The sequence below is a fragment of the Panthera leo genome, chromosome E1 (genome assembly GCF_018350215.1).
Source record: "Panthera leo isolate Ple1 chromosome E1, P.leo_Ple1_pat1.1, whole genome shotgun sequence".
NCBI lineage: Eukaryota > Metazoa > Chordata > Mammalia > Carnivora > Felidae > Panthera > Panthera leo.
This window is the reverse complement of record NC_056692.1, coordinates 41288414-41311810: the sequence shown is the minus strand read 5'-3', so window position 1 is coordinate 41311810 and position 23397 is coordinate 41288414. Positions and strand designations below refer to the sequence as shown.

General features: G+C 48.8%; 1 long non-coding RNA gene and 2 other non-coding genes across 3 annotated transcripts; all 3 read right to left on the bottom strand.

Annotated features, from left to right (window-relative positions):
* Positions 1-6354: 6354 nt before the first annotated feature.
* On the bottom strand, positions 6355-6545 carry LOC122207502. Its single transcript, XR_006196913.1, has one exon. It is a non-coding gene; the product is annotated as a U2 spliceosomal RNA (small nuclear RNA).
* Positions 6546-11341: 4796 nt separating this feature from the next.
* Positions 11342-13824, bottom strand: LOC122207201. The gene is made up of 3 exons (XR_006196713.1): positions 13726-13824; positions 13051-13190; positions 11342-11739 (listed from the first exon to the last, which is right to left on the bottom strand). It is a non-coding gene; the product is annotated as an uncharacterized LOC122207201 (long non-coding RNA).
* A 360-nt stretch (positions 13825-14184) lies between these two features.
* LOC122207496 lies at positions 14185-14375 on the bottom strand. Its single transcript, XR_006196907.1, has one exon. It is a non-coding gene; the product is annotated as a U2 spliceosomal RNA (small nuclear RNA).
* Positions 14376-23397: the final 9022 nt, after the last annotated feature.

The window sequence follows — 23397 nt, the reverse complement described above, 5'->3', positions numbered from 1 at the left end:
GACTGTCTCCCGCCCTGAGTTTACCCTCTGTCCCGTGGGGGTGGGGGCGGGGGCGGGGATGATCTCTCCGTCACGCGTTCTCCCGGAAGCGCGGGGTTGCTCGGGACCCTAAGCAAGTTACCTTCGTGACTGGTTAGCCTCTGAGGCCCTGTGTGGAAATGCCCGGCAGGAGTCCGCTGCTTGAGTAGCAAACAGCGTTTTTGCCAGTCACTTCTCTGGAAGCTTCGTCTCCTCGCTGAAGACCACGTCCTGATAGAACCTAACCTAACCTAACGCCGGGGCCTGTTTTGAGCACTTTTCCCTCCCCACTCCCACCAGCCCCACTATGATACCGTATGGGAGTATGTCCTGGTCTGTACCCTGCCTCCCTTCCCACACCCCGCCCCGCCCCCTCGATACCCCAGCTCGGGACGACTGGGAAGATCCCACCTGGACCCCTCTTCCCACCTCTCTGGCGGCCCGTGCACTTAGCCCCGTGCCCAGCACCTAAATATTTGTTGAATGGATGAGCGAATGGATATGGATTCAACGAGGTAGATCTATCGACCAAGCAAGCTCACCCAGCCAGTGGCCCACGGCCATCCTGATGGCTCTTGGGGCCTCTCCAACACAAGACCTCTCTGCTTGGTTCCACGTTCTTCAGTTACTAGCCACTTTATGGTTTCCCAGCTGTTTTGACCCTCAAGACACTCCCATTCCTGGCAAAGGACCGTCTCCCGAGGAACCGAGTGCACCGATCGGCCTCTTGGGAGTTAACTGACTGCAGGGTAGCTGGAGTCAGTACCCCTGCCCCGCCGTGCCCCCCGTGGCCCGCGCAAACCGACACACACGGGCGGTGGCGCCTGAAAAGCTACGGCTGGCACCAGCCTCACCCAAGAGCCATGTACCTCCACCCAGCTGTTGCACCTTCCTGGCCCCTGGCGCTGTCGCCCCAAAAGCGTCTCCAGCCACGGGTCAGGGACGGGGATGGGGACTCTAGGAGCACCCCGAGAGTTCTCAAGCAGCGTCTGTGTCTGCAGCCTGGCAAACCCAGTAGCTCGTCAGACTCTCGGATTTTTACCAAGCGCTCAGGTTGTAAACTCTATCTCAGCACCGTTCTAGGTACGCATTTCTCTCTTTACGGTACCTCTTTGTTCATCTTTGCACCTCTGTATGTGAAAACCCACATTTGTCATCTTTCCCCTGAAGTGCGTGACTTTGCCCACGTTTCATCAGGTCGTTTTTTTCTTTTTCCTTTTTGTCTTTAATGTTGATTAGTATTTTTTTTTTTTTAATTTTTGAGAGACACCGACCAGACAGAGACAGAGACAGCACGAGCGGGGGAGGGGCAGAGAGAGAGAGAGGGAGACACGGCATTGGGAGCAGGCTCCAGGCGCCGAGCTGTCAGCACAGTGCCGGACGCGAACTCACAAGCCTCGAGATCATGACCTGAACTGAAGTTGGTGCTTAACCCACTGAGCCACCCAGGTGCCCCCCCCCCCTTTTTTTTTTCTGATCCCGTTCTGGCATCTCCTGTATAATTTGGAGAAAAAACCCTGCCTGTGGTTTCGACTGGCAAATATTTATTCCCCTTTCCATTTTTGTTGTTGTTGTTTTGTTTCTGGATCGTTGTTTCGTTTGTTTTTTTTTTAAAGTAGACTCCATGCCCAACGTGGGGCTTGAACGTGAGGCCCTGAGATTGCGAGTGGCATGCTCTACACACCGAGCCCACCAGGCGTCAAAAATATTGTACAGACATGAGGGGTGCCTGGGTGGCTCAGTCGGTTAACCATCCGACTTCTGCTCTGGTCATGAACCCATGATCTCAAGGTCCCTGAGTTGGAACCCCGCCTGAGGCTCTGCGCTGACATCTCGGAGCCTGGAACCTGCTTCAGATTCTGTGTCTCCCCGGGGCGCCTGGGTGGCTCAGTCGGTTAAGCCTCCGACTTCGGCTCAGGTCATGATCTCACACCTTGTGAGTTCCAGCCCCGCATCAGGCTCTGTGCTGACAGCTCGGAGCTCGGAGCTCGGAGCTCAGAGCCTGGAGCCTGCTTCGGTTTCTGTCTCTCTCTCTCTCTCTCTCTCTCTCTCTCTCTCTCTCAGCCCTTCCCTCACTCACTCTCTCTCTCTCAAAAAATAAATAAACATTAAAAAATTAAAAAAAAAAAAAAGGATTCTGCGTCTCCCCCTCTCTCTGCCCCTCCCCCACTCACTCTCTGCCTCTCTCAAAAATAAATAAACATTAAAACATTTTTTAAAACTGTACAGACATGAACGTTACATATTCACATTGACCAATGTTTTGTAAAAGTTGGACTACCGGAGTCTGAGTCCTAGGCGGCATTGGGTCCTCTGGAAAGAAGCTGCTGGGACTGAGTGAGGCGTGCAGGAGGTTGATTGGGGGTGCGGGGGGTGGAGGGTTAATAAGATAGAGGGAGGAGGCAGGTGTGGGCAAGGAGGGCCTCAGAGCTCTGAGCAACCGGACAAAGGCTTGGCCAGTCAAAGGGAGGCCTCTGGAAACAAAGATAGCCGGCTAGAGGAGCCCCACATGTGAAAACCCAGTAGAAATGGCCAGCAGAAATGGTCGGGCCCCAGTACCCCATGGAGCCCCGTACCACCCCCACCCCCCACCCCCCCACTGAGAGCCCCGAGAGAAGCAGTTCCGGCCCCGTGTGCGACCTCCCTGGCCACCACTGTAGCCCCCGCTGTTCACGTGCCGTCGTGCCAGGTCCGGGGTGGCCAAGAAAGGGCCGGCGGGGCCATTTCCTCTGTTGGCTGTCCAGTGGCTCTTATTCCTGCTCGGGCTCGACCCTGATACCCTACGTTCATCTTAGGACTGATGGACAGTCCGGGGCCCTGGTCTCTGACGGTCCCATGGTAAGCATCCGTCTCTACAAGGGCCCAGCAGCATGCCAGGAGCTGCTTTTCAGAAGGCGGAGAGGTCTCTGGCGTCCGGGGCCTGGAGGAGGCCTGGTTCCAGAACCCGAAGGGAGGGCCCCCCTCCGCCCCCCCCCCCCCCGCCCCCACCATGTGACCCTTCGGCGGCGCCGTGGTGGTTTTGCCATAAACTCCACACAGCATCTCTTCCTTCACAGACCCGCCCGCGGCCGCCAACACGGTGGGGTCCGCCGGATCCTGTGGCCCCAACAGCAGGGCTGCCCCTCTGCACCTCGCAGGCCTTCAGAGCCCTTCTCTCTCTGCTCCGCACCCACCTCCCAAGGTGAGGGTCTTGCACGTCCCGCGGTGCGTGAGCCCAAGCAGGGCGTCTACGTGTGGAATGGGTTGCTTCCAGAACCCACAGAGGCCCACCGGGCCCTGGGTTTCCTTCTCTTTCAGTAGTCCGCGGCGGCGGCGGGTGTATAAAGAGGAAGCAGTTTTTCGGGACTTTGGAGGGGATGTCCCACAACGGGAGTCCTTAAACGCTGTGCTGCCCTGTTTCTTTCACTGTAGGGTTTCCCTCCCTCTCTGACTGCGGGGCACCGGAGTGCCTGTATGTCTTGATGGCCTCTGGTGCGCCAGCCCCCCAGCTCATCCTGTCCCGTCGGTGTGATGCCACAGAGGGGATAGATTCGATACTGGGGTCTCTGGGATGAGCGGGTGGCCCAGGCCCCTTGGCCCCTTAGAGACTCGGGGGCACAGAAGGGGTGACGTTGCCCCAGGGTGGGGGGCAGATGTCAGCCTATAACTAACTAACTGTGCTTTTCTCCCCACCCCCCACCCCCGCAACCCGCCGGCAGACTGCCTATCCTTTGCCCATTTTCTGTTGCCTGTTCAACCGTAGGGTATCCATTCCCAGGAACTCAGAAACGGACGCCTTGCATCAGTTAAGCCCAGGGTGTGCTTTGCTGGCAACGGGGTGTGCCCAACCCATGAGAAGAAATCCTCTGCGGGGGTTTTAGAAATTTCAGTTCCGGAGACGATCCCGGATCCCACCATGATTGGTTGCTCCGCTTTCTCTGTCGGGGACCGTAAGGTTTCTCGGGGTAGGGAGGCCCGTCTGCCTCTTTCATACCTAGGCATCTGTCTCTCGGTCTTAGCACATAGCAGTCATTCAAGACATGTTTCCTGAACGCATAAACCCCAATTTGTAACACTCACTCGTTGGTTCCCCCTGCCTTCTATCAGCACCCCAGGAGCCTAACTCAATACTCCAACCATCCAGTCCCAAACGTGCTCAAACTTGCTAGCACTTGGGGAGAAGGAAAAGAAATGAGTGGGAAAGGGGAGGTTCGGAGTCTCATGAGGCTAAGGAGGCATGGAGAGAGATGACATCTTGCTATTTCTGTTGGGACCTGAGGGGACCCATAAAAGGGCACATAACGACACAGGGCAACAGACTAGGAAAACGAGAAGAAATTACGTGGTCGGTGTTCTAGATTTGGGTGTCTCTTCTTTCTTTCCTTCTGTCTGTTTTAGCCTATGAGAGGAAAAGAAGTCTCTTTTTAAGTAGAGAGTGTCACATATTTTTCCTCATGTAGGACACAGTTTTGTAGAAGGAGGTGTATGGATTGGGTGGAGGGATACTGTTGTTAGCTAGATTCATTTTTGTTTATTGTTATTATTTAATTTAAAAAATTTTACGTTTATTTATTTCGAGAGAGCGCGAGCGAGCAGGGGAGGGGGGAGAGCGAGAGAATCCCAAGCAAGATCCGCCCTGTCAGAGCAGGGCCTCACGTGGGGCTCAAACTCACCAACCGTGGTGAGATCATGACCTGAGCCGAAACCAAACGTCGGACGCCTAACCGACGGAGCCATCCAGGCACCCCTAGATTCCTTTTTTTTTTTTTTTTTTTTTTTTTTAATAGTCATGGGTCCGCCTCAGCGCTAGGAGAGATTGTAATCCAGATCTGCCCTAAAACATATAGGAGTATAAAAAAGACCCGATGATTACAGGTGGACAGAAACTGCAGGGAAACCCTGGAAATGTCCGCCAACACAAAGGTATTTTTTTAATCAAGAATGTACATTGTGGGGGCGCCTGGGCGGCTCAGTCGGTGAAGTGCCTGACTAGGGCTCAGGTCATGATCATCTATCTCATGGTTCCTGAGTTCCAGCCCCGCATCAGGCTTTCCGCTGTGAGCACAGAGCCTGTTTTGGATCCTCTGTTCCCCTCTTCTCTCTCTGCCCCTCCCCTGCTTGTGCTCTCTGCCTCTCTCCAAACAAACAAAGTTTAAAAACCTTAAAAAAAAAAAATAAATAAAAATAAAAAAATAAAAAAGGTGTGTACATCGTGGGTGCTCCACAAATGTATTCCCCGTGAATGGAAAACCTGGGAGAGACAAGTGAGTGAGCAGGAACTCTCCGTTTCCACTGTGGGCACGAGCCACAGCCACTTGTAAATGTAAGGCCTTTCTCTAGTTGTGGCAGCGGACTGTCAAGAAGCCTGAAGGGGAAGCATGTCCCTGACAAGACAGAAAGTGGGTACTTTATACCAGGCGTTGGCCGACTACAGCCGGTACCCCTATTTGGCCCGGTCCGCTCTTGTAAGGTGCACTTTGACAACGGATCGTACATTTTTAAAGGGTTGTAAAAGAAAGAATATGTCACAGAGACCTTTGGGGGCCCATGGAGCCTCAACTTTCTACGATGTGGCTGGCCCTTTAGAGATTGAAAGCATGCCCCCCCTCCCGCCGCCCCGGCCCGGTCTCATACCACCAACGGTGAGGTTAAGAAAACATTTCACCTTTGTGCAGAAGGCAAAAGGGAGCACGGTTGAGAAGGTATGTCACTTTGTAGGTATGGACTTCCTACGATGATAACCTTCCGCTTAAAAAGTGACCACCGACTTGGGGCGCCTGGGTGGCTCAGTCTGGTTGGGCCTCTCAGACCATGATCTCGCAGTCCGTGGGTTCCGGCCCGTGTCGGGGGGTCTCTCTTTCTCTCTCTGCCCCTCTTCCGCTCACGCTCTGTCTCTTTGAAAAACAAGTAAACACTAAAATTAAGACAAAACAAACAAACCACCTGCTTACAGTATTCAGTCATTTACATGCCATAGACCCCACACAGGAGCACGCCCAGGAGACGGAAGTAGTAAGAGAGGTGGATCCCATCCCGTGTCGGGCTTGGTCGGACTCCACAGCCGTCCAGCCTGGGAGCAAGGATTTGGAAACTTAAGCCCTAACAGCAGGAGTCGTTGCAAACTAACTCCTAGTTGCCACTGCCCAGAAGGTGCAGCTGAGAACAACAGTTTCAGAAAAAGCAAGGCCTCGCGGTATCTTACAGGCGCCCGTCGTGCACGCCAGCCCCCAAGCGAAGAAGAGAGTTCAGCGCTAGGTGCTAGGCGCACCCGCCCGACACCAACACGAGCAGGACCCGAAACACGTTTATAACCGTATGCTGATCTTGAACACCACAAGTACTACCTCCTCCCAAAGGGAGGAGAGCACCGTTCCTGGAAGTACTGCAATACCAGGTCGATGCGCGGAGTGGACGGAGCAAGCTCCTATTCCATCTCCCAGCCCCAAAAATCCATTTAATATATTGTCCTCGGATAGAGGACGTATCAGATATTAAACTGATAAGAACAGATACTACACTTGATCTTAGCCAAAAGGCCGAGAAGCGATACCGCCCGTGCCCGCCTCCCCGCCACCGCCCTGCCCTCATCCACATTGCACTCACGGTGAGCCAGGTCACCCTCCTTCGAGGTCTCACTTCCCTCGCTTCTCGGACTTTGGTATGGGAGCCACACTAGGCAGCAGGCTCTTGTGCAGATTTTTAAATCTCTGCCTTTTAAAAGAGAAATTGTGTTCTCTGTCTTTGCTTCGTCGCGCTCACCCAGAGGCCATTTCTCATTTGAATGCCCCGCCCCTTCCGCGCGGCGAGGTGTAACCGCGCGCACCATTTCCCAGTTCTCTTGAAGGGCTTTGTGGGCTGGAGCAGAACCTAGGTTGAGGCCAAGCTCTCAGTTGGTTTAAAGCTTTTGCCTGCGTAAAGGCAGGACCAAGGGGGAGGTGGGGATGGGGGTCTGGGAACTGGGGAGTGTGGAAGGGGGCTGGAGCAGAGTGGTCCGAGTTTGAAGAACGTCGTCCCGTCCCGTCATCACTGTAGGACCCTACGGGGCTTGCTGTATCCAGGGTGCTGGGAACCGAGAAGCGCCCGGCTGAGGTCTCCTGGAAAGGGCTCCAGAGAGAAGTTGGGACCCGAGATTGGGCCCTAACAGGGCTGCTACCCTGCCTTGGTCAGCAGGGCTCTTGGGCACGCTACTTGACCCGACCCCAGTCGAGCCTCCAGTGTCCCGGGTCAAGAGGTGGAAACCTTCGTGCCTTCCTGAATGGGGTCGAGGGAGCACGAAACGTAGCTAATGAGGTGACCTCAATTTAAGCCGTCTAGAATATGGGTCCTGGGTCCCACGAGGTACCAGTGAAGGGGCCATCGATTGTGACACTGAAACAACGGAGCGGCAGTACACAATACAATAGGACACGTTGGTTGTTTGGGTCCGACTTGTGCCCAGGGCTTTCTTTTCGGGTCAAACTTGCAAAGTTTACCTACAGATGGAACAGTTGAGACAGAGAGGTTAAGCAATTTGTCCAAGACCACACAGCTTAGTTGGTGGAAGAGGCTGGATAAGGTCTAGGAAGTCAAGAGCTCAGGGCCTGGAAAGAGCACTGGAAAGAAAGAAAGAAAGGAAGGAAGGAAGGAAGGAAGGAAGGAAGGAAGGAAGGAAGGAAGGAAAGAAGAAAGAAAGAAAGAAAGAAAGAAAGAAAGAGAAAAGTTATTCTTGTGTGTCCAGCCCAGGAGGAGACTAAGAGTTGCTGAGCCTGACACACAGGTAGGTGTGCGGGCGCGGACAGGACGGAAGCCCTCTAAACCCAGTTTGCCTAGTGTGACCTAACGTGGACCTTGTCCTCCTCGCTTCACCCTCCCCCTTCAATAAACCATTTGCCCATTGTCCTGTAAACTAAGATGATGAGAATTATTAGAAATAACGACACGTGGGGTGCCTGGGTGGCTCAGTCGGTTAAGCGCCCCACTTTGGCTTTGGTCCTGATCTTCAGGGTCGGTGAGTTGGATGGAGCCCCTCATCCGGCTCTGCGCCAACAGCACAGAACCTGCTTCGGATCCTCGGTCTCCTGCTCTCTCCGCCCCTCCCTCGATCGTGCGCTCATGCGCGCGCTCGCCCCCCCCCCCCCCCAATAAACAAAGAAACAAACATTTTTTAAAAAAGAGGGAATAACAAGACATGTTTGGTACGTAGTATATCTGTGAGAACCAAGCACAGGGAAAAACACCTCAGGCCATTCACTTCTCTGTAGCTCCTCATCTGGAAAGCGAGAGTACTAACAGCAGGCATATAATCTTAATCTTCCCTCCTCCACTCAGGGCCCCTGTTCTCCCTTACCTGTTTTTTGTTTGTTTGTTTTTGTTCTTTATTCCATAGTCCACAGTTATATTTCCAGTGCTTAGGACAGTACCTGGCATATACTGGACACTTCGTATATTTGGTCAAATAAATGAATGAATAAGTATTATATAATGTGATCTCTACATATGGAAGGTGATCAGCAGACCTCCTGGCTTGTGGTAATTATGACCCTCACTGCGTTCTACCAACTTTCTGCTCGCTTCCACGTTTACCTGGCCATCTTGTGCATGCGTGCGTGCGTGCTTATTTATTTATTTATTTATTTATTTATTTATTTATTTATTTATTTAAAGTAGGCTCCATGCCCAACATGGGGTCTGAACTCACGACCTCACGACCCTGAGATCATCGAGAGTCCCATGCTCTTCTGACGGAGCCAGCCAGGCGCCCCACCGGGCTCCCTCACGGAACTTCACGGGCATCTTGATCTGTGCAATGAGGTGCCTGGGATGGCAGACATGCGTGTTCTGTCATCGCAAAGGAGTATTTCCCATTGCAAATTAATGGTTTCTCATTCCAGTTCACGCACCGGCTTCTTGTGAGTTTGGTCAAGTTACTGAGTGTCTCTATTCTTTGCCCGCTGTCCTTTAAATTGTTCATCATTTTGCATTTCCACCTCGAGCACAGAGCACACTTCTTCGTATCCGTCCTAGTGTAGGAATTGGGAGTATAAGTCTGACGTTACTTTTTCTGGATGGCTACCCAGCCGTCCCGGCATCCTATACGGAATAGCCCACGGACTGTCAGGTTCAGACGCCACCCTGATCATGTAAAAAAAAAAAAAAAAAAAAAAAAGTCCTCATACGTATTTAGATATATTTCCGGATTTTTCTTCTCTCTCTCTCTCTCTCGTTTTAAAAAGATTTTAGTTTTAAGTAATCTCTACACCCAACGTGGGGCTCGAACTCACAACAACTCCAAGATCAGGAGTCACATGCTCTACCCACTGGCCCGCCAGGCACCCCTGGATTTTTCTATTAAAAATTCTTCTGATAACCTGTTTTTAACATTTTTGATGCAGGCGTGCCTGGACGGCTCAGCTGGTTAAGCAACCATCGGCTCCTGATTTCGGCTCAGGTCACCATCTCACAGTTTGTGAGTTCGAGCCCCTCAATGGGCAGTGCGGAGACTACTTGGGATTCTCTCTCTCTCTCTCTCTGTCTCTGTCTCTGTCTCTCTCACTCAAAACACAAACATATGCATAAATAAACAAACTTAAAATTTTGATTCAACTGATTCTCCAGTATCACACCTACTCCATGACTGGCACCTGTGGGCCCTGGGTCGGCAAGGGGCATCTGCCAAGCTCTTCCAGTCCTCTTCTGCGGCCATTCAGCTACTACCATCACACCCCCACAGAGCCTTGGGGATGCCCACGCACAGCAGGAGGGTGTCTGCCCCCCCGCCCGCTGCCGAGGACACCAACTCCAACTCCAGGCGCTCCTGAGTGTTCCCTCCTCAGGCCTGGCAGGGCTGTTGGGTCCCTGCCAGCCCAGGAGGACAGCGTCCTCAAGTCCAATCCCCACCGCATCTGTGTTTTTTTACCTGGCCCTGCGGCAGCCCTGCCTTCATCTCCACGTCTACCCTGTCCTCTTGCTCCTGAGCCAAAATCGGACACTCAACCGACTGAGCCACCCAGGCGCCCCTCCATGGGGTTCTTTTTTGTCCCCTCAGCTTTCACAACTAGTTGAAGAGACCCGGTCGGAGAGACATGCCATTTTGTTTTGTCTGACTTCCCCTCCCCTCCCCTCCGCTCTCAATTCTTCTCCCCTCTCCTTTTTCTCCAGTTACACACAAAAGCTTTTGCTTCTGTGACTCCCATCAGAACCCGGTCCGTCTGTCTGACTTGGCAGTGGGCAAGGGAGATTGTTTTTTCTAGCAACGGCTGGCCACGTTAGGGTCACATATACCCTGTTTTTAAAATGACTCCAGGGGCGTCTGGGTGGCTCGGTCAGGTGAGCGTCCGACTCCTGATTTCAGCTTCAGATCGTGATCTCACGGTTCTTGGGTTTGAACCCCATGGCGGTCTTCGCGCTGACAGCGCACAGCCTGCTCGGACTTCTTTCTCTTCTTTCTCTGCTCCCCCCCCCATTCTCTCTCTCTCTCTCTCTCTCTCTCTCTCTCTCTCTCTCTCTCTCTCTCTCTCTCTCTCTCTCCCTCTCCCTCTCCCTCTCCCTCTCTCACACACACACCCACACACACAAATAAGTAAATAAACTTAAAAAAAAAAATAAATACAAAAGACCCGAGGTGGGACATTTTACCGCAGTCTCGCCGCTCAAAGCGAGGTCTCCAGATCAGCAGCATTAGGGTCCCGTGAGCATGCTGGAAACGCAGGACCACGGGCTTCTTAACAAGACTCTCCTGGCGCGCGCGCGTGCGCGTGTGGTGTGTGTGTGTGTGTGTGTGTGTGTGTGTGTGTGTGTGTGCGCGCGCACGGGACCGTTTGAGAAGTGCTCGGCTACGGCACTTGATGACTGAGGGAGAGAGACCGGCAGAAGCAGCAGATATATTCCTCAGGATCTCCACTCTCACTACCGATATATGCAAACCAATTTCTCTCCACCCTTCTCTCACCCTGACCTTCTGAGTCCCTGAGGAGAGTCTGCAAACGGTTTCTAGAACCTTCTGGTGCCGAGACAGAGAAAAGGAGCCCATGACACACGAGCTAACTTTTTGGTGTTTCTTTTGTTTGAATTGTAAGTGACCGGAAGGCTCCAGGAACTGTGGATGGGATAATAAAAAAGCACAGAAGATACTGAAGATCATTAATTAGATTCACTTGCATGTTCCTTGAGAGACAGGAGCCGAGAGGTGTGGGACTGTTCACGCTGCATTTCTTTGATGGGGCCGGGCGGTGTTACCCCAAGCCAGCCTGAAAACCCTGGATAGTTACACGTGATCAAGGCAGTTGCAAGGGCCAGCAGAGTACCTGCCCCCCCATCCCTCCCCGCCCCCCAACCTCCCGCCCCGACTGCGTTCGGGATCCCGGGGCTAGAATATCAGGGTTTGTGTGCTGGACAGCAAGTTTCATGCCCAGCTAGACTGGATCCATAAAACGAGTTAGACTCCCCCAAGAACCGGGCTTCAAAACTTGCCTGCCATCCTTGGGCACCCACCGTGGGCCGGGCCGGCAAATCCCCACATTGTTCTTTTGGTCTTCCAACAATCCCAAAGAGAAGGTGTTACTTATCGTATTTTACATCCAAAGAGATCCAGGCTGCCGAGGCCCCACCTCCCAACATCCTCAGCTTTCTTGCTCTGCTTCCTCCCACAGAATTAAGGGAACCCTTACTTTTGGCTGGTTGGTTTTGCGTCTTTGCGACTGACGGGTCCTCTCGTTCCCATCCACGTTCTGAGGAAAGTGGATCAATCAGCGTTCACGATCCCCACTTAACGGATGAGAAAAGCACACTTTCAGAAAGAGATTTCAAGCTAACCGGACTTGGGAGACAGACTCAGATGTGTGGGGGGCTGATTCAAGGAGCTGGACACCTGGCTGCTGAGGGCAGAACATTGGGTGCCTGGCCAGGTGTTTAAGATCCAAAGTGGGTTGCCAGGCAGGCAGCCGGCTCCTTTACCTGCACTGCGCCAACCACCTCTAGGGCTGAGTCATCATCTCAGCCCATGAACCGATTTTCTTTTTCTCTTTGGGGGCAGCAGGGGGAAGCAGGGAGCAGCTAAGGGATGGACCCCCCCCCCCCCCCCCGCCGCCCCCTGTGCGTCAGGACCTCCCAGCACCTTGGGAGTCATCCATCCTGTGCTTAACTTAGGTGACAAGAAAACCAAGGTCCTGAGACCGGAAGGTTCAAGGCCATCCAGGTGTCAGACACAAGAGGGTGTGTAAGCCCAGGCTTCCTGTTGAGACCCCCTCAGATGGTAACACTCCATGATGGGGACCGATTTCATCCATCCCTTGTACTTTGACAAGTTCAATTTCTTTTTCTTTCTTTCTTTCTCTCCCTTAAGTTTATTTATTTTGAGAGGGAGGGAGGGAGAGAGAGGGAGAGAGGGAGAGAGGGAGAGAGAGAGAGAGAGAAAGTGTGGGAGGGCCGGGGGGGGGGGGAGCGGGGGGGAGGGAGAATCCCAAGCAGGCTCTGTGCTGTCAGCACAGAGCCCCACCCAGGGCTCGATCCCACAAACCATGAGATGCTGACCCGAGCTGCACTCAAGAGCCCGGCACTTAAACAACTGAACCACCCAGGCGCCCTGGCAAGTCCAAGTTTTTGATAAGTCTAAGATCACAAAACAGAACTGGGTAAAAATTTCCACAACTAATGGAAAAACTGGACTCAAGTAGAATAAATATTAATTACATGAGACTGAATGAGTTGAGGAGGAGGATCATTTTTATGACTTCATTGCTTGTTCTTTAATGTTTTGTGTTTCCAGATTTTTTTTGAAACCTTTTTTATCTTTTCTCTTAAGCTATCGACAATTGGCAAATTATACCTTTGTAAACAAATATGAAACATTTACTTTTTCTCCCTACATGATCCCTCCAGAATTCGGAAAGTTTTCAGCATTCTTCTTTCTTTTCTTTTCTAATTTTTAAAATATTTACTTATTTGTTTATTTTGAGAGAGAGAGAGAGAGAGAGAGAGAGAACGTGAGTCGGGGAGGGGGCAGAGAAAGAGGAGAATGAGAAACCCAGGCAGGCTCCGCGCTGTCAGCCCAGAGCCCGAGGTGGGGCTCAAACTCACCAACTGAGGGTTCATGACCTAGCCGAGACCAGGAGTTGGATGCTTAACTGACTGAGTCACCCAGGCGCCCCTAGATTCATTCAGTTGTTATAATCATGAGTCCTCTTGAGCGCTGGCAGAGATTTTAATCCTGATCTGCCCTAAAACATATGAGTATACGAAAGTCCTGGTGATGACAGGTGGAGGGAAACTGCAGGAACCACGCGTTTAAGGAAGAAACCCTGGAAACGTCCGCCAACACAAAGGTATTTAATGAAGAGTGTACAGTGTGCGTGCTCAACAAATGTACTTAATTAACATGGATGGAAAACCCGGGAGACACAAGTGAGCAGGAACTCTCCGTTTCCACTTTGGTCACGAGCCACAGCCACTTGTAAATGTAAGGCCTTTCTCTAGTTGTGGCAGCGGACTGTCAAGAAGCCTGAAGGGAGGCATCTCCATGACAAGACAGAAAGGTGTTTTATACCAGGGGTTGGCAGACTACAGCCCGCACCCACATTTGGCCCGGTCCACTCTTGGAAGGCGTGCGTCAACAATGGACACTTTTAAGGGGTTGTAAAAGAAAGATATGTCACAGACCTTCCGGGGCCGTGAAGCCTCGACTTTTAACTACGTGGCGACGTCCGACTCGTACCACGAACCACGAACGTTGATGAGGTTACGAACACGTCTTACCGGGGCAGAAGGTAAAAAGAAGCGCGGTTCAGGAGATACACCACGTGGGGGTATGGGCTTCCCGCGATGGATCTCGCAGCAGCCTTCCATCGAAGAGAGAACTAGCGTTTAAAGACGTCAGCTGTTAAATTTCCACACGCCCCACACAGAAGCACGAAAGACAAAGAGTAGCAGAGATAGGTCCACCTGTAAGACTTGTCACGGGAGTGAGCACCCCTCCCCCCGTACTGCGTGGTACCAAGAACCAGAACCAACAACCAGAAGCACATGCGCGTCTTCTCCCAAGCTACTTGCCAAGGGGAGCAGGTAAGTTCCCGCAAAGCGTACATCACACCTGCCTGTAGAGAAAAAGTTCCAAGTTTCCCGAGAAAAAAACACAACATAAGCAAGCACTTACAGGAATGATACGTAAAACATGCAAGAACTGACTTTAGATACCACAGAAGTTGTCCCCCAAGCTGGGGGTGCACCGTTCCTGGAAGTACTGCAATACCAGGTCGATGCGCGGAGTGGACGGAGCAAGCTCCTATTCCATCTCCCAGCTCCAAAAATCCATTTAATATATTGTCCTCGGATAGAGGACGTATCAGATATTAAACTGATAAGAACAGATACTACACTTGATCTTAGCCAAAAGGCCGAGAAGCGATACCGCCCGTGCCCGCCTCCCCGCCACCGCCCTGCCCTCATCCACATTACACTCACGGTGAGCCAGGTCACCCTCCTTCGAGGTCTCACTTCCCTCGCTTCTCGGACTTTGGTATGGGAGCCACACTAGGCAGCAGGCTCTTGTGCAGATTTTTAAATCTCTACCTTTTAAAAGAGAAACTGTGTTTCTGTCGACGCTTCGTCGCTCTCACCCAACGCCGTTCCTAATTTGAATTCCCCGCCTTTTCCCGCCCGCGGAGGCGTGGCTAAAGCGGGCCCACCGGACCCCGCGATCGCTTCCGCGCGCCGAGAGTCGAAGCCGCGCCGGGCGGTCGGTCTCCGCTTTTGTGCATAACGGAGACTAAAGACAGGACCAAAGACGATTGGGGGTGCCGTCAAGAGGGGCCTGTGGAAGGGACCTCTTGGCGGAGGGTCTTCTTGAGGAAAGGCAAAGTCGCAAGACCCTTTCCCTAGAAACGCCGAGACCTTACCGTGTTAAGTTGGTCGCACGCCGGCGCAAAGACGACCTTGGTATCTGTCGGTCGAGCAGCTCATTCTGAGTCAGGGGAGCGGCAGGTCTGCGGGAGGGGCTTCCCGGAGCCGGTGGTAGCCTGCCTGCAAGGCGGAAGGCAGGTGGTAGAAAGTGTAGAGCAGGGAGGGGGGCCTGCCACATCTCGGGAGGCGGGGCTGGGCCGCTGGAGGGATTCCCCCTCCCCCCCCCCCCCATCCCTCCCAGCTCCAGCCCTTGCGTCTATTCCTGCTTCTTTCTGTGAATGAATCCTATCAATAGCTTTTTTAGCCCCTAGCTGCTGGACAGTGCTCAGCACACATGTGGCACCAGAGAAATCTTTGTTGAAAAAAAGAAATTTCGGGCGCCTGGGTGGCTCGGTGGGTTAAGGGTCCGACTCTTGACTTTGGCTCAGGTCTTGACCTCACGATTTGTGAGATGGAGCCCCGCATCGGGTTCTTCTCTGACCGCACAGAGCCTGCTTGGGATTCTCTCCCTCTCTCTCTCTCTCTCTCTCTCTCTCTCTCTCTCTCTCTCCCTCAAAATAAATAAATAAACTTAAATAAAAACTAAGAAAAAAAGAAATTTGGTGAATGAATGAATGAAGTGCACATGAAACGATACATAATGGGCTTCGCTTGCACCTGACCTGACGACATAGGACTCTTTGCGCCTCCTAATCCCAGATCTCTGTTCAGATATGAGTGTATCAGACCATCCTTTTTTTTTTTTTTTTTAATTTTTTTTTTAACGTTTATTTATTTTTGAGAGACAGAGAATGAACAGGGGACGGGCAGAGGGAGACGGGGAGACAGAGACACAGAATCTGAAGCAGGCTCCTGACTGTGAGTCAGCACAGAGCCTGAGGCGGGGCTTGAACCCAGGAACCGCGAGTTCAAGACCTGAGCCCATGTTGGACGCTCAAGCGACTGAGCCATCCGGGGGCCCCTGTATCAGACAGACCATCTTATACTCGCTCATTGGGTTTTGCTGAGAGGGGGGTTGCTATCATCTGAACGCCCCAAGCAATTGTTCATCTCTCTTTGGCTTTCCTGTTCTGCCTGGTGTTCTGGCCGGCCGCGCAGGTGTCTCAGTCCCCGTCTGCAGCTGGATGCACCCCCAGGGCAGGAACGGGGTCTGTCCGGTCTCTGCTCCCAGCACCTGCCCAGGTGTGTCACATCACGTTACAGGAGATTAACGACAAATCAGTTAACAACGAATATTGGTGCAATCCCTATCAAAATAACACCAGCATTCTTCAATAGAGCTAGAAGAAGCAATCCCAAGGTTTGTATGGAACCAGAAGAGACCCCAAATAGCCAAAGCAATCTTGAAAAAGAAAATTGAAGCTGAGGCATCACACTCCCAGACTTCAAGATGTATTGCAAAGCTGTAATCATCTGGACAGTATGGTACTCTTGCAAAAACAGACACTGAGATCAATGGAACGGAATAGAGAACCCAGAAATGGATCCACAAACATATGGCCAGCTAATCTTTGACAAAGCAGGAAAGAGTATCCAATGGAATAAAGACAGTCTCTTCAGCAGATAGTGCTGGGAAAGCTGGACAGCAACATGCAGAAAAAGTGGACTTGGACCACTTTCTTATACCACACACAAAAATAAACTCGAAATGGATGAAACACCTTAATGTCAGATAGAAAACCATCAAAATCTTAGAGGAGAAAAAGGCAAAAACCTCTTTGACTTCGGCCGTAGCACTTCTTACTCAACAGGTCTCCGGAGGCAAGGGAAACAAAAGCAAAATGAACTACTGGGACCTTCTGTACTGCAAAGGAAACAATCAGCAAAACTAAAAGCAACTGATTGGATGGGAGAAGATATGTCCAAATGACATATCAGATAAAGGGTTAGTATCCAAAATCTATAAAGAACTTATCAAACTCCACACCCAAAACCAAATAATCCAGGGAAGATACGGGCAAAAGACGTGAATAGACACTTCTCCAAAGAAGACATCCAGATGGCCAATCGACACGTGAAAACATGCTCAACAACATTCATCGTCAGGGAAATACAAATCAAAACCACCACGAGTTACCACCTCACACCTGTCAGAATGGCTAACGTTAATAACTCGGACGACGATAGATGTCGGCGAGGATGTGGAGAAAGAGTATCTCTTTTGCACGGCTACTGGGAATGCAAACTGGTGCAGCCACTCTGGAAAACAGAATGGAGTTTCCTCAAAATATTAACGATAGAAATACCCTATGACCCGACAATTGCACTACTAGGTATTTACCCAAGGGATGCAGGTGTGTTGTTTCGAAGGGGCACATGCACCCCAATGTTTATAGCAACGCGATCGACAACAGCCACAGTATGGAAAGAGCCCAAATGTCCATCAATGGATGATGGATAAAGAAGATGTGGTGTATATATATATATCATATATATATATATATATATATATATATATATATATATATCTCATATGTATATATATATGATATATATATACACACACACATATATATATGATATATATATATATGATATATATATATACACAATAGAGTATTACTCGGCAATTAAAAAGAATGAAATCTTGTCATTTGCAAGTATGTGGATAGAACTAGAGGGTATTGTGCTAAGGAAAATTAGTCTGTCAAGGAAAGACAAATATCGTATGACTTCACTCATATGAGGACTTTAAGATACAAACCACATGAGCATAAGGGAAGGGAAGCAAAAATAATATAAAAACAGGGTGGGGGACAAAGCATAAGAGACTCATAAATATGGAGAACAAACAGAGGGTTACTGGATGTGTTGTGGGGGGGGGATGGGCTAAATGTGTAAGGGGCATTAAGGAATCTACTCGTGAAATCATTTTGCAGTATATGCTACTAACTTGGATGTAGTTAAACAATGAATAATTAAATTAAATTAAATTAAAATTAATGTAATTAAAAATAAAATAAAATAAATATATGCAACCCAGACCACAGAAAAAGTACTTTTTTTCTAAAATATAAAGAGCTCCTGCAAATAATTACAACAGACAAACTATATAGTTTTTTAAAAAAAGGGCAAAGGCCAGGTGCAGACAATTCACAGAAAACAAAAAGTGGTTCTTTGGGGGTTTTTTTGTTTGTTTTTTTATTTATTTTGACAGAGTGAGAGCACATGAGCAGGATCAGTGGGGGACGGGCAAAGAGAGGGAGAAGGAGAGAATCCCAAGCAGCCTCTGCACTGTCAGTGTGGAGCCTGATTAGGGGCTTGGAACTAACAAACTGTGAGATCATGACCTGAGCTGAAATCAAGAGTCGGAGGCTTTACCAACTGAGTTTCCCAGGTGCCCTTTAATATATTTTATTTTAAGTAATCTCTATACCCAAGAGGGGCTTGAACTTTAGACCCCAAGTACCCCTGTCTATATTGGTTTAAATCCTGTTAATTGTTTTTGAGGTTTTATCTATCTGTAAATTAGACTTGATCCTGAATTCCTCTAGTTTCCTCAAATATCTGGGTATGACTCACCAAATTTACATTTCCAATTTCCTCCTACCCTTCTGATTTGGAATCGCTAAGAACAAAGACTGTTTTGAGTCTCCTTGGATGGGAGTATATAGCAGGTCTTTGTCACAACCCAGATGGCAGCCAAATATCAGGGACTTAAAACTTGAATCTCCGTCTCACAGCTGAAGAAGGTTACATCTGAGATCTGGTCCTGTACAAAAGTTGGAGATCTCCAAATCAAATTAGGAAGAGAAGTAGCTGACATCAAGGTAGACTACTTTCTTCCAAGATGCTAGATCAACACTTCATACTTTAACTAAACATGAATCTCTTCTTCCCTCTCTTTGCTTTACTCTGGCACTGGCCTGGGAAGATAACACCATCATCCATTATCTCCCAGGCCACTGCTAAGACGAATAACCTCTGGAATTTAGAACAACTTTTCATTTCAGGCTAGGAGAAAACCTAACTGACCCCTTGCTTGGATTAGCAAATGAAACAATCTCTGTGAATGAATCCATTAACAGTACCACCTTCATGGAAATGGTTTGTGCCCAATAAGGTTTTTTGTTTTGTTTTGTTTTGTTTTGTTTTGTTTTGTTTTGTTTTGTTTTGTTTTGTTTTCCTGCAGTGGTTATCATTCTCCTTGGGTGTATGAATGCCTAGATGCTTGGCATATAGCTGGGCAATGCCTCTTAGGTTGTCTATCTGTGTCCCTAACTTTTTACAAACAAGCTAAGACACCTGTTTGGTCAACTCCTCTGAATTTACATTGTCAAGTTAGAAAGGACCTATCTGGAGGCTTTCATGATTCAGGATTCACTTCCTTTGGCAGGTCCCTACTTGCCTGGTCAGGAGTAATGAGCGCCAATGAGGCTATGACAAAGAATCTCTCTTTAGCTCTCAAAAAATACTGCAGAATCCATTGCAAAACCAATAGCTGCCCAACAAATATCCGGAATCTCTAGTCAAACTTGTTCTTGATAATAAAACTGATTGTCTTTTAGCTAAGCATGGAGGTATCTTTGCTGAGGCCAACACCACCTGCTGTGCCTGGATTAACATTTCTGGGGAAGTTGAAATTCAGTTACAAAAGAGATCACTGAGCAACCTACTTCACTTAAAAAGGTGACTCCCTGGGGCGCCTGAGTAGCTCAGTCAATTAAGCGTCAGACTTTGGCTTAGGTCAAGATCTCGAGGTCCGTGAGTTCCAGCCCTGTTTCGGACTCTGCTGACAGCTCAGAACCTGGAGCTTGTTTCAGATTCTGTGTCTGCCTCTTTCCCACTCACACACACACACTCTCTTTCTCTCTCAAAATTAAACATTAAAAAAATAATAAAAGGTGACTCCTTCAGGGGCATCTGAGTGGCTCAGTTGGTTAAACATGTGACTCTGGATTTTGGCTCATGTCTTGATATCATGGTTTATGAGATCGAGCCCCTCATCAGGCTCTGTACTGACAGCATGGACCCTGCTTGGGATTCTCTCTCTCTCTCTGCCTCCCTCCCTCATGCTCTCTCTCAAAAACAAACAAATAAACAAAAGTGACTCCTTTGAAGGTCTTTCTCTGACTTATTTAAAAAAATTTTTTTAAAGTTTATTTATTTTTGAGACAGAAAGAGACAGAGCATGAATGGGGGAGGGTCAGAGAAAGAGGGAGACACAGAATCTGAAACAGGGTCCAGGCTCTAAGCTGTCAGCACAGAGCCTGATGCGGGGCTCGAACTCACGGACCGTGAGATCATGACCTGGGCGGAAGTCGGACGTTTAACCAACCGAGCCACCCAGGCGCCCCTCTCTGACTTATTTGATTGTGATTGGTTTTTGTCTTGGGAACTCTTGCCCCAAAGTATACTCCAGAGATTGGGAAGTATCTTGTTTATAGCAATCATAGTAATCTCCCTGGCATCTTATGCTCTCAGTCTTTAAAGGCATGCATGTTTGCAGCCTTTAGCCAACAATCTAAGGCTGGTATGCCTAGAAATGAAGAAAATGGTCAGTTCAAAAATTTCAGGGGTGCCTGGCTGGCTCAGTTGATAGAGCATGCAACTCTAGATCTTGGGGGTGTGAGTTTGAACCCCATGTTGGGTGTAGAGATTACCTTAGGATAAAATCTTAAAGGGATGCGGAGCTGGCTAGTTGGTAGAACATGTGACCTTGATCTTGGGGTTGTGAGTTCAAGACCCACATTGCATATGGAGCCTACTTAAAATAAAAATTTTGAGAGGTGTCTGCATGGCTCAGTTCATTGGGCCTCTGACTCTTGAATTGGGCTCAGGTCATGATCCCATGGTCATGTGATCAAGCCCTGCGTCTAGCTATGTGCTGAGCACAGAGCCTGCTTAAGATTCTCTTCCTCTGCCCATCTCCCCTGCTCGTTTTAAAATAACAAAACTGTTGCATCCACACAACTCCTGAAACAGAATGCTACAGGAACCAGTGACAGTCACAACAAAATTTATTGCAATGAGAGGCAAGGCCAACCGATCGGGACCGACACTCTTGACCAGAGTGTGGTCTTGAACAGCCGGGGTAGAGAGTTTTTATAGCCGACCACATCGTCTTATCATCACCTGGGGACAGAACAAAGAAATAGTTCCCAGATGGGGGTGGAAACAGTTCAGACATGCCCTTGCCCCAATCCAATCAAACACTAAACCAGTTGATTTTCCTTAAACTTTTGTTCCCTTGATTGATAGGACAAGACTGTTATCTCTTAATCTACAGTGTTAAAACAAAGCTGTTATTTCTTAAGGCTACAGTTTAGCCCTACACTACAATTTAACCCTTACAAAACAAACAAGTAAAAATTTAAAAATTAAAATAAAAAATAAAACCTTAAAAAATATGAAAGTAAAAAATTTCAAATGGGAAGTTGTGATGTGTTACTACCATAGGGATAAAGCAAAAAACATCAGGACCTGTAACTATCATATCAAGGATCAGTAAAAGTTGTGAGAACCACATAGTGGTAGCTGAGAGTGACACAGATGGCTTCAATTTTGATCACAACTCTCAGGCAGAGAGTCTGATCAAAAGGAGGGAATGGTTAAAAATAAAAAAAGAAAGAAACAGTAAGCTCAAATTGAAACCTAACTACAGGAAATGACCTTTAAACTGTCAATCTGGTATTTCCTGATCAGTACCAGTGAGGTAATCTGCATGATAGACCCCTCCCCTACCGCCCAAAGGAAGGTGACCTTACCTGAAACTATCCTTTTCTTAGTAACTTCCTTGTCTTGCCCCATTTCTGCCTATAAAACTCTCCCATTGTGTATAGCTCTTTGGGGCTCCTTACTACTTGGCCGATAGGATGCTGCCTGGTTCATGAATCCCTGAATAAAGTCAATTAGATTCTCCCATTTACTCAGTTGAATTTTGTTTTTTAACATATCTAAATAGTAGCAGTGCCTTCTGGAATGTAATAAATGCATCCTGGTTTCTGAGATGTAAAGTTATGAAAAAGATGTGTTATTTGGGATGGAACTCATGAACCATGAGATCATAACCTGAGCTGAAACCGAGTCAGCTGCTTGACTGGCTGAGCCACTCAGGTGCTCCCTATTTATATCTATTTGGTTTACTTGTTCTTAACAATTTTGTTTGTACTACCCACAAAACATGAGATATTAGAGAAAATTGGCCATCAACCCAAGCCTATTATTCTTGATGACAAATTTTGTAAGAGATTAACATGAACTCATCCAACCTTTAGTAAAACTAGGTAGAATAAAAGCATTATATTTAATGCTGATAACACTAAAGACATGCGTATTTTAATCAAACCAACAAACTTAAACTAGCTTTAATACCAAATATTTCCCTAGTTCAGGTGAACCTGAAATTCATTTGGGTTACTGTCTACTATATTAATGAGAACTCAATTTATATAAGAACCTAATTTTCTTTCTTTCTTTTTTTTTTTTTTCTTTTTCCTTTTTGAGTTTAAGTAATCTTGAAACAGGCTCCAGGCTCCGAGCTGTCAGTACAGAGCCCGATGCGGGGCTCGAACTCACGGACTGTGAGATCATGACCTGAGCCGAAGTCGGTCTCCCAACCGACTGAGCCACCCAGGCGCCCCAAGAACTGCATTTTTTTTTTTTTTTTTTACTGCATGCTTTTTCAACTGAGCCAGCCAGGTGTGAGAAATAAGCCCACTGACCCAATCAAAGGAGGGACACGGAGACTGGGAGCACAGTGAAGTGAGGCTTTAATCAGAGTTCTTGTAAGAGTGGGTGTCTGATGGACAGGCACACTTGGGGCAGTTACAGCAGGTAATTTATCTCCTAGTGTGCAAATCCCTCCCCTGGTTCCTCATTGGCTGAGCTTTACAGAGGTAAGCCCCTCCCTTGATTCCTCCTTGGCTGAGTACTATGGTTACAGCCTTACCCAGAAGTCACCTATGCCCAGGTAAGGCAAAAAATAGTCTGACTGGAATACATGTATATTCCTTGAGACGAGGCAGATACTTCAGTTCTTTGGCACATGGTCATTGCAAAGCCTGCAAAAATAAGCCGGGGAAATGGAGAGGGGAAGAAGAACCAGGAACTGAAGTGTCTAAGGGTTTGGGACTCCACTGTGGTGTGTGTGTGTGGGGGGGGGGGGTGGTTGTTTATACATATTTCCAATAGATTGTAAACCTATTGTTAACTGGACAACACAGCTTTTATTTGGTATTTCTGAAAATGAATCATCTCACTTCCTGATGTGGGAAACAAAGGCAAAAGGAAATGGCAGATAAAATTAAATTTCCTTATGATCTGCAGCCCATTGACAAATACTTGAGGGAGACAGAGTAAAACATTTCTCCAGGAACTCCCTGCTATCTTCATGCTAATGCTTTGCTAGAGGGAAAAACAACATTAGCTTGACAATAGCTAGATAATAGCATCCTGGGAGTCTTCTTTAGCATATGAAAATCCCATTGGAAACTTCCTCTTAACTCTCCCTCCCCCAATTCCCAAGTATATAACCAATCCCTCCACAGGGTCCTGCCCACGGGTCCTGTCCCCGTTTTTTAAATAAAA